This window comes from Rattus rattus, chromosome 8 (genome assembly GCF_011064425.1).
Source record: "Rattus rattus isolate New Zealand chromosome 8, Rrattus_CSIRO_v1, whole genome shotgun sequence".
Lineage (NCBI taxonomy): Eukaryota > Metazoa > Chordata > Mammalia > Rodentia > Muridae > Rattus > Rattus rattus.
The window spans coordinates 87684380-87697733 of NC_046161.1; the positions used below are offsets into that span (position 1 = coordinate 87684380).

Sequence of the window (13354 nt, forward strand, 5' to 3'; positions counted from 1 at the left end):
ACAGATAGTATAAAGTGCACACATGTCTACCCGCATACATATTTTGAGATGAGGTCTTACTGTGTAGTTCAGGCTGACTTTTCATCTCATGGCCCTCCTGCTTCTACCTCAAGTGCCCTCCATCATACTAAGCTGCATTTTAATTGAATTACTGGTCTTCATCACTTGATTGCAAGTTAAGAAGGTAGAGCCTTTTATCTTATTCATTATTGCACTCATCATTGCCCTAGAGGACAAATATTTCAAAAGTCTATCTTACAGAATCTTTCTCAAAGTAGAAACATTGAAAGAATTTGTGTTATCTTCCTGTAGGTACTTTGACCACCGGTCAAACTTCTATGTACTTTTAAAATCTGGCTCAGCCCCTCCTTGTCTCTGTGCATTGTGTGTGCTACCTTTGGCCCCTGTGCACACTCATTACTGCCTGCTCACATGATTGCCGTTCTCAGTGTGAGTCTCCTGCTAGAAAGACTGAGAGCTGCTGGAGGGCAGGGTTCGGCCTCTGTTTTCACTTTCAGAGTCTCATTTACTGTCTACAGTTAGTAAATATTGAGCAGTAAACACTTGTTTACTCTAACCCATTCATAGCTTTAATCAGATTATTTAACTTTTGAGAAGTGAGGTGTCTTAAGCACTTACTTTTGAAGCAAAATGTTAATATACTTAGGAGCATGTCTGACCTCTTTGTTTTGAGACAAGTATTTCAGGAGTTGGAAGCTTAAAAGTTGTACGGTTAGGTCAAGACTGAGGCTAATTTACAAGCTATCCATGGTGAGTGGACAGCATCTGCAACACAGATACATTGGGGGAGAATTCACCGTCTTTGGTGAGATGGAATAACATCATATGAGATTTAAAGCTTATTTAAAGCTTATTACGTATTTAAAGCTTAACAGATTACCTACTTCTGGATTTGAGATACTTCTGTACCACAGTTGACTGCTTGACTGTAGTTAGTTGAAAGCATGGACGTGATTTTACAGCCTGCCCCTTGTTGCCCCCTGTGAAAGCCATTATTTGTTCTGGAGCCTTTTCTGTAACCTATATTACCATGCCATCTTTGATTAAAGACAGTCTTATTTCTGCAGTTCTGTTGTTCTCTTTCCTAATTTCACTGGTTAGGTCTCTGAGAAACGGTTGAGTAACAAGAAATCCTTCCCTTCTTCCCTATATCAGGAGGAAAACTTTGTGCTTTATTGTTTAGATAGGATGTTAGTCATAGATTTTTTTTTCCCACTGTTACTCTATTATCAAGAAAGTTTCCTCGGGGCTGAAGAAATGGCTCAGAGGTTAAGAGCACTGACTGTTCTTCCAGAGTCCTGAGTTCAATTCCCAGCAACCACATGGTGGCTCACAACCATCTGTAATGAGATCTGGTGCCCTCTTCTGGCCTTCAAGCATACATGCAGGCAGAATGCTGTAAACATAATAAATAAATATTAAAAAAAAAGTTTCCTCGTGTGTGTGTGTGTGTGTGTGTGTGTGTGTGTGTGTGTACATGCTTGTGTATGTGAAGTGTGTGTATACATGTGGAGCCAGGGTTCAATATTGGGTATCTTTCTTAGTTGCTCTTAACCTTCTTGGGTTTGGAGATCGGATCGCTCATTAAATCTCAGTGATTTGGCTAGGCTGACAATGATCATGTGATAGGATATTTTTAGCTCATTAATATGGTAAGTTAATTTGATTGGATTTTATATTTCATACCAAATTTGAATTTCTTAGATAAGTCCATTTAGTTACCTGGGTGGTGGCTCAGGCCTGTGATCCTTGCACTTGGGAGATTAAGGCAAGAGTACTGCCATAAACTCAATGAGACTCCATTTCAGCATCAGTTAAAAGAAATTTGTAATTCTGCACTTGGGGTATTGTTTAGTAAAACCTTTATTGTTGTTGTTTTTAATCCTTTATCATCTTAAGAGATGATTTCAGGAGAATTGTTGAATGCTACTTAAAGTATTACTTGGCAGTTCTCTAGCCTTGGCAACCCTTAGACTCCTAATGTAGACCAGACCGTCCTCAGACTCTGCCTCCTGAGCACTCGGGATTAAAGGTTTACACTCCCATGCCTAGCAGTGTTCAGAGTTGTAACAAATGTGGTGGGTTACATAGAATTCCCCAGTCAGTTCAGCAGATGCTGATTTATGTGTGTGCAAGTGCATTCCTGTGCGCGCGCACGTGTGTGTGTGTGTGTGTGTGTGTGTGTGTGTGTGTGTGTGTGTGTGTGTGTGTGTGTTTGAGAATGGTCTCACATAGCCTAGGCTGGCCTTGAGTTTTCTGTGTAGCCAACACTCTCCTTGAGTCACTGATTCTCCTGCCTCCACTTCTGGGATTACAAGCATGTTATGCTCAGACCCATATTCTTTTCTTCATTTACTTGACAAATTCAAGCCCTGAAATATTTAGTACTAAACTTTCTGCTCTATTTTGCACTACTTTGAGGAATAGGGAAATGGCATATGGTTGCTATTTCTATAAAAGTTCCTTGGCAGACTTCTGAAGCTAAGGTCATGTTAGGGTAAGTTTGGCCTCTTACTGGGTGAGGCTTGATGGAGGTTGTATTTTAGTGAATGCAGTGAATGGATCTGGCCTAGTCCTTGAGTCTGTATTTGGTTTCAGGATATTTTAAAATATCTCAATGATCTGAACATAGACTCTTGCAAACTATTCTACAAGTAGTTTTATTTCTGGACCTATTCACCCTAGTCTTTTCCTAAAGGATGTGATCTACCAAATAATTCCCTTGCTTGTATTTTGTTTCTCTTCAAGGTAAGGTATACTGAAATTACAGTGATAGGTCTATCATGATACATAACAGAATAAATAATAGAATAAGCGAGAATTCACTTTTGGGAATGAAAATCTAGAGCCAAATATTGTAGCAGCTGCTAGTAATTTTTACACTTGAGAGTCTGAGGCAGGAGGATCAGGTGTCCAAAGGCAACTTGGATTACAGAATTAGACCTCCATCTCAAAAAAACAAAACAAACACATATAGCAGAAAGTAACAGAAAGAAAAGAAGATCCAAGTAGTTTTCAATTTAAAACAAAAGCTTTTTTTAAAAAGGGCCTAAGTGAAAGAGATTGGTTACCACAAATGTCTCTTTTCTCTTTGCTGCTTTCACGGTTTATATTGGGGTGGTAGGATTATGTAATAGTCTAGTTGTCAGCCATATATTCTACAGGCATAAATACTAGAGTCCTTTTATTTGTTTTTATATTTATTTATTTTATGTGTCTTGCCTGTATGTATGTATGTGTACTATATGTTTGCATTGTACCCAACAAGGTCAGAAAGTGTCCGATGTCCCGGAACTGGATTACAGATAGCTGTAAGCCACCTTGTGAATGTGGGAATTGAACCTGGATCCTCCACAAGAGCAGTAAGTGCTCTTAATTACTGAGTTATTTCTATAGCCCTTTAAATAGTTTTGATAATATAGCTTGTTATTGCCTGACCCACAATAAAATGATTGGCTGGCTGCCCCTCCCCTGGAATTATAGAGATACACCAGCTTCTGTCCCGAGTACTGGAGTTAAAGTTTTGTGCCTGTCTTTTGTCTTTTTCTTTTTCTTTTCTTTCAAGACAGGGCCTCCTATAGTGTAATCTGGACTCAAACTTTGTAAGCGAGGATGGCCTTACACTCCTGATCCAGTGCTGGGATTACAGGGAGGTGCTACCATCACTGAGCTTTAGAATTGTCTGTGCTAGTAGCTTTCGGTTCATCTGTGTGCCCAACTTGCTTATCCAGTCACGCACAAGTTGTTGAACCTTGGTCATATTTCCAACAACGTAGCTGTTATGAATGAGACTGCTGTGAACTTCAAATGAACGTTTATGCGTTGACACACATTTTCATTTTCCTAAGGTAAATAAATACCTACAAGTGGAATTGCTGGGACATATGGTAAGTATGTGTTTAACTTTTTAAGACATTACAAAGCATCTTCCCACAGTATCTAAGCTGATATCCCAGCTAGCAATGTTCTTGGAGTCCTTTCCAGTACTTTGAGTGGTCCGGGATTGACTTTGTATGCTTTCCTTACTCTGTTGAAGTGAATTTGCTGTCTCAAGATTTACTTAGCTGGGGTTGGGGATTTAGCTCAGTGGTAGAGCGCTTGCTAGGCAAGCGCAAGGCCCTGGGTTCGGTCCCCAGCTCCGAAAAAAAGAAAAGAAAAAAAAAAAAAAGATTTACTTAGCTGTTTATTTACTTTTTCTTTTTTTGTTTTTGGTGTGAGGACCAGTGCTAGAGGATGGTTTCAGTTTCAGAGCATGGGCTGCTCTTGCAGAGAACATGGCTGAGTTCCAGCACCCGCACGGCAGTTCACAACCATCTGTACCTCCAGTTGAGGGGTGACACTTTCTTCTTAGTCTCCACAGGCACTAGGCACACACATGGTACACAGACACACGAATAAAATAACTCAGGCCATCTGACATCAGGCTTACTTTCTGAGTCTTTCCCTACCCCTCCCTTTCTCTTTGATATAGGGTCTCATAGATCCTAGGCTGGTCTTGAACCTACTCTGTAGCTGAGGATGACCTTGAACTTTTTATTCTTCTGCTTCCACTTCTAGGGTGACGGAGTGACCCTGTATACAGTTTAATCAAAAGCAAAGCTTTGTGCATGCTATCAAGGCACTCTTTTTTTCCCCCCATCTTTATTTACTTGGGTATTTCTTATTTACATTTCCATTGTTATTCCCTTTCCCAGTTTCCGGACCAACATCCCCTTAGCCCCTCCCCCTAAGGCACTCTTACTAGCTGAACTACATCCTCAACCCCCTTGCTGAATTTTGTATTGGATTGTTCATCTTTTTTTTTTTTTTTTCTTTCTTTTTTTCGGAGCTGGGGACCGAACCCAGGGCCTTGCGCTTGCTAGGCAAGCGCTCTACCACTGAGCTAAATCCCCAACCCCTGGATTGTTCATCTTACTGCTTATTTCTGGATGTGAATCCTTTATCATATGAATATAACAAGCATTTTCTCCTATCTTATAAGTTTTGTTTTTGAACTAATTCTTGAAGAGCAGTTATTTTTATATATTAATGTGAAATTTACCAACTAAAAGTATGCTTTAAAGTTAAACATGCATCATATGCTTGTAATTAGAGGCAGAAGTAGAAGAACTAGAGTTTAAGACCAGCCTAGGCTGCATAGTAAATTTTAGGATAATCTAGGACACATAGTCAAATTGTGTCTTGAAACAAAAGAAAATATGGGCTTATTTTACTAAAACTTTTCCTTACCTTTTTATTTAGAAATTTTATAATTATAACTCTTAAATTTAAATCTAGTAAACTTTTACTAATCTTGTATATAGAATGAGATGAGGGTAAGTTGCTATTTTGCATGTGAATATCTAATTTTAGTATTATGTAGAGAAAGTTCTATCAGCTTGTCCAAACAGTTTCTGATAGGAAACTCTTTCTTTTTAATTTTATGTATGTGAGTACACTGTAGCTGTCTTCAGACACACCAGGAGAGGGCATCTGTAGATGGTTGTGAACCACCAGGAGGTTGCTGGGAATTGAACTCAGGACCTCTGGAAGAGCAGTCAGTGCCCTTAACCATGGAGCCGTCTCTCCAGCCCCGATTTCAGTGCTGTATGATGAGAACACTGCACTTTATCCTATGACACTGCTGGGGGCAGCGAGGCGGGGGAGGTGGAAAGGAAAAGGAAAAGGCAGAAAGAGCAAGCCTACCCAGAGTAAGGACTTCTGCCCATAAGTCTAGAGCCAGAGGATCGCCTCAAGGCCAAGCTGGTCACAGAGTGAGACCCTGACTTCAAAAACAGACTTCAGGGCAGGGCAGCAGAGGCAGGTGGATCTCTGTGAGTTCAAGGCAAACCTGGTCTACATAGCAAGTTACAGATCAGCCAGGACTATGCAGAAAGACCCTGTCTCATACAAACAAACAAAAAGACCAGGCTGCAGAAGAAACTTTCCTGAATCAAACTAAAGATTCCAAGACAGAATAGCACGGGCCAGGTATATTTGCAGATTTAAAGAAGTGGCTCTTTCTGTTTAGCCACTTGCAGCTAGTTGCTCCTTCTGTTGCAAAGTCTTCTTTTTTAAGTGGGATACTTTATATATTTACATTTCAAATGTTATCCCCTTTTTCTCCTCTGCCATCCTCCTGCTTCTATGAAGATGCTCCCACTCCCACCCACCTACCACCCACTCTCACCTAAACACCCTGGCACTATCCTACACTGGGGAAACAGCCTTCACAGGACCAAGGCTTCTCTTCCTGTTGATGACAGACGGTGCGATCCTCTGCTACACTTGCGGCTGGAGCCATGGGTCCCTCCATGTGTACTCTTTGGTCTCTGGGGAGCTCTGGTGGTGGTGGGGAGTGGTCTGGTTGGTTGATATTGTTGTTCTTCCTATGGAGTTGCGAAGCTCTTTTTTTTCTCCTTCTTGTCTCTCTAATTGCCTTAGTGACCATAGTTCTCTATACACAGTAGTGTGTCTCCATATATAAAGAGACAACCAGTTGGAAGCAGCAGAGAAGACAACCTGTAGGAGCGGTGTTCATTTTTTTCAGAGCTGCTTTAGTTCATTTTACATGGCTGTAACAAGACACCTAAATAAAATTAAGAGATGTATTTAGGTCACAGTTTTGGAGGCAGCAATTGCAAAGTCAACTCTAGCCTTTTGGTAAGTCCTTCCAGCTGCAATCATAGTATACCAGATGGTAAAATAACATGGGTGGGCGGGATATGAAAGCAGGGCAAAGTAAGAAGGAAGGGAGTTGGAGATCAAGTGTCATCTTCTTATAATAGTCTGTTCACAAGTAATTAAGACCTAGCCTTTGAGGATAGTATTGATGATTGATGAGATTCGAGCCTATCTCTGAAAGTTATCACCCCTTAAGTGTGGTTACTTCTTCACAATGCTATACTGGTACCCATCCTTCAGCACATGAGCAAAGTCCTATCTGACATGAACACAGAAAGCTTACTGCCGTAGCGTTAAAACAAGTGGATTTTGTTTGTTCTTCAAAGGTTCATCTTTTAGGGTCTGTGAGATGCCTCACAGGGTGAAAATGCTTACTGCAAGGGCCTAATAAGCGTTTAGACCTGAAATCCGTAGTGGAAGGAGAAAACTGAGTTCTGAAGCTTGTCCTCTGGAACCCCAGATACATGCGATGGCACATGTTATTAAACCACACACCCACACACACACACACACACACACACAAACCGAAATTTAAAACAAGTCTTTGGCATGAGTTCATTAAGAAAAAGTTATGGAGGGAGCCCTACCCAGTAAGGATTTTAGTAGTCATCTATGTGGAAATGATAAATGCCCTACAGAAGGGGAGGGCACAGTTTTCAGAAAGCAGCATCTGTCATCACTTCGTCACTATAACACATATTTGACATAAGTCAGAGAAGAAGTGTTTGCTTTGGCTCATCCTTTGGAGGTTTTAGTTTATAACTGATGATAAACCTAGATTGCTTCGGGTCTGTAGTGGTGCAGTACGTTACAGCAGAACCCGCTAACCTCATGGTTGGGAACCCAACCTTCATGGTTTGGCGTTTCAAAAACCCATTTAAAGGTGCATCTTGTTAGGCCCTTATCTGAAACTTTCTGCTACCTTCTGACAGCATTACTGGCTGACCAAGACTTGTGCTTGTTGTGGTAGTAGTGGTTGTTCTTGTTGCTGTTGTTGTTGTTGCTACTGCTACTGCTGCTGCTGCTGTTATTACTACTACTACTACTACTACTACTACTACTACTACTACTATTATTATTATTATTATTATTATTATTATTATTGACAAGGTCTCTTCATGTAGTTTTGGCTTTGGTCACTATGCAGACCAGGCTAGCCATCTACCTCTGCCCAGCCAAGTGATGCCCACTAGTGCTGCTATGCCCAGCTAGGACGAAAGCTTTTAACTTTGTGCCTTTGAGGGAATGTGTAGATCTAGACTCTAGCAAGCACCAAGGGTAGAACCTTGGAAGATGCCCTCACTAACAGCAGGTCATGGAACAAGCAAAGGTAAATGTTTACTGTGTGACATTTTAAGAAGTCAGTGTTAGTGTGTGGTGGTGACGCACACCTTAATCCCAGTGCTTGGAAGGAAGAGGCCAATGGATCTCTAAGTTTGAGGCCAGTCTGGTGTACAGAGCAAGTTCCAGAACAGCCAAGGCTACACAGAGAAACCTTGTCTCAAAGAAAGAAAAGAAATCAACAAAGAAATACTTATTCAAGCAAGTGGTTTCTTGGATCCTTTGGCTTGGTCTCATACTGGTTAAGATTGGACATTTTATTTAATAGGTGAGAAAGCACAAGTTCAAGCTTACTAATTGCCACTTTTAATGTGGCCAACTAGCAATCATTGTACTGTATCATTTTTACTTATAAATTCATAAGTCTGTCATTGAATATGAATATTTAGTTTTGTTGCTAGTATACATAACAAATTCCAGTTTTTGTTTTTTTTTTAAATCAATATACAAAACTGGAAGAGAGACTGTTGGCTCCATCTGGTGTTTTCTAGTCAACGGCTGTATTAGTGATGCATAAATAGATCTAAATTTTTTTTTGTGTGTAGCTGTTTTGGCTGCACATATGTCTGAGTGCCATGTATATGTAGTGCCCACCTACAGAGGCCAGAAAAAGGCATCAGATTCCATGGAACTAGAGTTAGAGATGGTTGTGAGCCACCATTTGGGTACTGGAAACCAAATCTGGGTCCTCTGGAAGAGCAGTCAGGACCTAGAGAACTGTAGCCAGTTCTCTAACCTCAAATGGACTTTATATATAAAAGATTAAGAAGAAACCATTGACGAGGATGCTTTAAAGCTTTTGAAACTACAGTGTGTATGCCTGTGCATGTGTGTGTGCATGTATATGGATTCTTTAATTAATTTTGGATTAATTAATTTGTTGCTCTTTGAGACAAGGTTATTACTCTGTGTGTAGCCCTGGCTGTCCTGGAACTCACTCTGTAGACCAGGCTGGCCTTGAACTTGGAGATCCTTCTGCTTCTGCCTCCCGGGTGTTGGGATTAAAGGCTTGCACCACTATTGCCTGTCAAGTTTTTTTAATGATTTTTTTCTTTAGTATGCATTGGTGTTTTGCCTGCATGCATGTCTGTGTGAGGGCACTATATATTCTGGAACTGGGGCTACAGACAGTTGTTGAGCTGTCCTGTGGGTGCTGGGACTTGAATCCAGGTCTTCTAGAAGAGCAGCCAGTATTCTTAACTGCTAAGCCATCTCATCTCCCCAGCCCCATCAGTGAACTTTTAAAAATGTATTTATTTGTATGTGTGTGTTTCCATGGAGCCAGAAGGAGGGTGTCAGGTCTCCTGGAGGTGGAGTTACATGCAGTTGTGAGCTGCCCGATATGAATGCTGGAAATCGAGCTTGGGAACCAAACCTGGATAGCAGCAAGTGCTCCTATCACTGAGCCATCCTGGCCCAATTCATTGAATTTTAACAGATTGCCCAGGTACAGTGAGTAGACACACCATGGTACCTTAAGATAGTAGAATGAAAAGATTCGGGGTTCTACAGGTGTATTTTCAAATTTTTAAAAAACGAGCTAATTCATACCATATGCTATATCATTGTTGGCACATGTCTGTGTGCATTTAGTGTAATATGTGTTAGCAAAAGACAAGTTAGAATAAAAAATAATCTAGTCTCTTCCAGTCAATATTGATCGGAATGTCAGACATGTAGTGTTTAAGATGTTGAGAATGCAGTACTAAAAGCAAAGCACAAAATTCTTTCCTTCCTGGAGCTGTTGTCAAGAATACATTAAAAAATGCATTTGGTGGCTCAACCCTGTCATTGCAACACTTAGGAGGCTGTGATAGCATTTCTGCATGTTATAGTTCAGCCTGGGCTACAAAGAAGGAGCCTGTCCCAAACAATATACAAGGTAAATTATATTTGAACTTTAATCACTGTCCAGCTCTGAATAGAGAAAAGCCAACAAAGAAGCAAGAAAACCTTACTTTCAGAGGGGAATTTTTCCAGTGTAGGTGATGTGTGATAAGAGACAGACTGACCACCTTAGTCATGTTGGATTGTGGAACTCCCTGGGAACAGAGACGTGACAAGCTGCTAAGTCCACTGGAGACAGGGATTTTAGTTTGACTTTTGAATACTTTCACTATTACTGCATCCCCAGGCCTGAAGATAGCACTTGGCTATAATCAGTAGTCAGTAAATGCGTGTTGATGGAATTGCTTCTTTTAAACTTACATAGTCACAGATAACTGCTTTAGTTTATTATTTTTTTATATCTCGCCAGTTGGAAATTTTATTTTTATTGCCTTATTTGTAATATTATTGCAGCAAAGGTTTATTAATATTGATAGCTAGGGGTTGGGGATTTAGCTCAGTGGTAGAGCGCTTGCCTAGCAAGCGCAAGGCCCTGGGTTCGGTCCCCAGCTCCGAAAAAAAAAAAATATTGATAGCTAATCTTATAGTTATCTGACATTGCAAAGAGTAGACTTGGAAATGAACTTTAAAAGGTCATCTTTTGTTAAATTTCCTGTGTTGGAAAATTGAGTAAGATGATTAGGTATGTAACTTTAATTAACTGTTTAAAAATAGGTCAAAATAATTGTTGCTCTCTTGAGAAAATGGAGAAAGGTACTTACCCTAGATGTAAAAGGACCGACCCAGAAAGTTGAAGACTAACTGTGGGAAAGTGGGAGGGCAAACAGCACGGCTAAGCTGCTCTTTGTTGATATCAGAAATGAGCCTGTCATTCACTTTGGCGGTGAAGCAGGGCCTATCTCAGGGGCAGGACAGGACTCTTCCCTCCCACAAGGGATGGACAGTTTCACCAAGCTCAGAAAGCTCTGAGCAGTTTTTCAGGAGTTTCTCCTCCCCTTTTCCTGGGAAATTCATGGTGCATTTGCTCTGCTTTCAAAATGCAGTAAGGTCCTCTGCTTTGTGACTGACTGCCTTGGAGCCCGCAGACAGTCGGACATGTACAATTCCAACTATGCAGGTCTTGTGAGTAAGTTAATTTTATTCTTAAATTACTTAAAATTCAAATGGCATTTAGAAAAAAGGATAGCTTGGATTTAGGCATTTTATCACTTTTTACCTTTAAGTTTTTTTTTTTTTTTTTTTTTTTTCTAATTTTAAGAAGCCTTTGTAATTTAGCAAGAAAGCCAAGCTCCATGCAGAAAAGCTCCTTTCTTAGCACTGGGTTTTGAGGGTTTTTTTTTTGGATGCGTCTTTCTTTCTTGGGTGGTAGCACACATCTTGACCGGTTTTCTTGAGCATCTTTTTAGTTTTATTGAGAAGTATTTTAAGTTGAGCTTGTCTGAGCTCGATTGCTTACGTCTGACACAGTCTCAAGTTTCCACTGAATGGTAACAAAGACTGTAGAGTGTTGTTGGTACTGCAGTGAGAGGCATGCTTCCTTAGACCAGGTAAGAGAGACCAGTCTGTTTCTCACAACCCCGGGAGTTTTTACTGCGTTTTTATTTCTTAAGCAGCTGCCAGGCTAAATAGAAAAGTAGCCAGGAACATGCTGATCTCAAGACGTCCTTGCTGGTTACAGATAGAAAACCTACAGAGCATGGGGGTAGGGTGGGGGAGGGGTAGTTATCCTAGTTTATCCTCAGCTATTTATATAAATTAATTACAATGCAGAGATAATTCTGGAATTCAGCTTTCTCTATTTAGGAGTTAAAGAAGCAGTTGCAGACATCCATCATTTTAAAGGTACTTCATAGTTATTCCTCGTGGAAGCAATTCTAGTGGTAGTTTTTACTTTCATTTTTTTCCAGTAAATAAAATAAGGTTTCCTCTTATTAAATATTTTCCCATTTATGAAAACTTTTAAATTGTAACATTGAAGTATACTTCCTCAGAATCTTTAGAAATCAACCTGACACATGAAAAAAATTCAGCCTTTGTAGTTATTTCATTCCTCTTTTTCCCTAGTACAATTTTCTTCAAAGTATTTGTGCTTTGAAAATGTCAGCTGTATTCTAATGAAGCTCCGGCATTGTTTGCTCATAAAGGAGCCGGGGCATTCCACTGCTTGATGGTTTATTATGAGGCGCCGTGTGAGAGGGGGTGGCACCATTTGGTGTCTGCCTCTCGGGGTGGTGACTGCCGTTATGTTAGCTTTGGATTGGCAAAGAAAATACAGCACGCAAGGAGCTCTACAGAGTCTGGATACTGTGAAGAAAATCCTATTCCTAACAATTCTTAGTGAGCCACGAATGTGTAACAGCTTGATTGAGTCGATCATTTCGAGTGCACCCTTGAAGTCTGTGTTATGGTTACAGCTTATATTCTGTGGAGCACATATCTTGGGTTTTTAAAAACATTTTTTTTGCTTTAATAAGGGAATAAATGTTTTTGTTAGCTATAATACTTTAATGGCTATGACAATATTTTAAGTAATTTACTTCAAATGAATTTAAAGAAGTTTAAGGAACTCAGTGTGGATAGGGAGGGGGAGTTGGAGAGGGGCAGAGAGCCTTTCTTTCAGTTAGGAAAGCCCTGATGAAGAAAAAGAAGCAACAGATGTTTCTTCTGTTACAATTGAAGTTGTTTCATTCAAAATTCAACAGTAGCTGAAATGAGGAGAGAGGGGTCATAAATCCGACCTAAATGGTGAATAAATAAAACAGCTGTTTATCATTTATTTAAAATTCATCCTTTATAGTCAGATTTGAGAATCAACATAACAAGAATGAGTATAAGTTTCGTTAAAGCAGCTTTTAAAAAGAAACTTTAAAAGTTGTGTAATGAAAATAGGAGAAAGTTTTAGTGCATTTAAGTTATAGGAAATAAAACATACTGGATATAACTCTTAAAGCCCAAAGTCAAATAAAATATATAGAAAATGCTTAGTTGCAGAAGTTTGTAATTGTACAGTAGTCACAAAGGCTTCAAATGGAGTAGGAAACAGTTGTCCGTGTTGATAGGCCATGTCTACAAGAAACATGAGACTTATTCCAAGGATTTTCTGGATGAGAAATATGGAAGAAATGTTTTGATGATTGAAGTGATAAGTTGCAGTTTGTCCGTGAAAAAAATCGTCAGCTTAGGTTACTCATGGAGAAAAGGGTGATGTTTATTCACTGGAAAGAACAGGAAGGAAGATAATATGTACGTAATGAAAGCAGTCATATATTTTTAAAAAGTTTTTATTCATCAAATTCATTATGAATAAAGTAAAAACCTTTCTTTTCATCAGTAACACAGAGGGAATTCTGTGATCCTATATAATTTGCACGTACATGCATTACAGCTACTCTTTCTGGGTGGGGAAGCTGTGTGTGTGTGGCTCAGGCTGAACTATTGAGGGGAAGGCAAGTGTAGGGTCTCACTATGTAGGTCTGACTGT

The 13354-nt window shown here is 39.9% G+C and overlaps 1 protein-coding gene across 6 annotated transcripts in view; it reads left to right on the forward strand.

Moving 5' to 3' along the window:
* The window catches only part of Tfdp2 (transcription factor Dp-2), a 133936-nt gene that overhangs the window by 54903 nt on the left and 65679 nt on the right, over nucleotides 1-13354 (forward strand). For 2 of the 6 annotated variants that reach the window (XM_032909992.1, XM_032909993.1), the window contains exon 7: nucleotides 3870-3908. The exons of 3 other annotated variants lie outside the window; for them this stretch is intronic. The gene's annotated coding sequence lies outside the window, so the exon portion shown is untranslated. Of the gene's footprint in view, nucleotides 1-3289; nucleotides 3384-3869; nucleotides 3909-13354 lie in introns of all 6 variants that reach the window. One more of the 6 variants, XM_032909994.1, reaches the window with a different exon arrangement.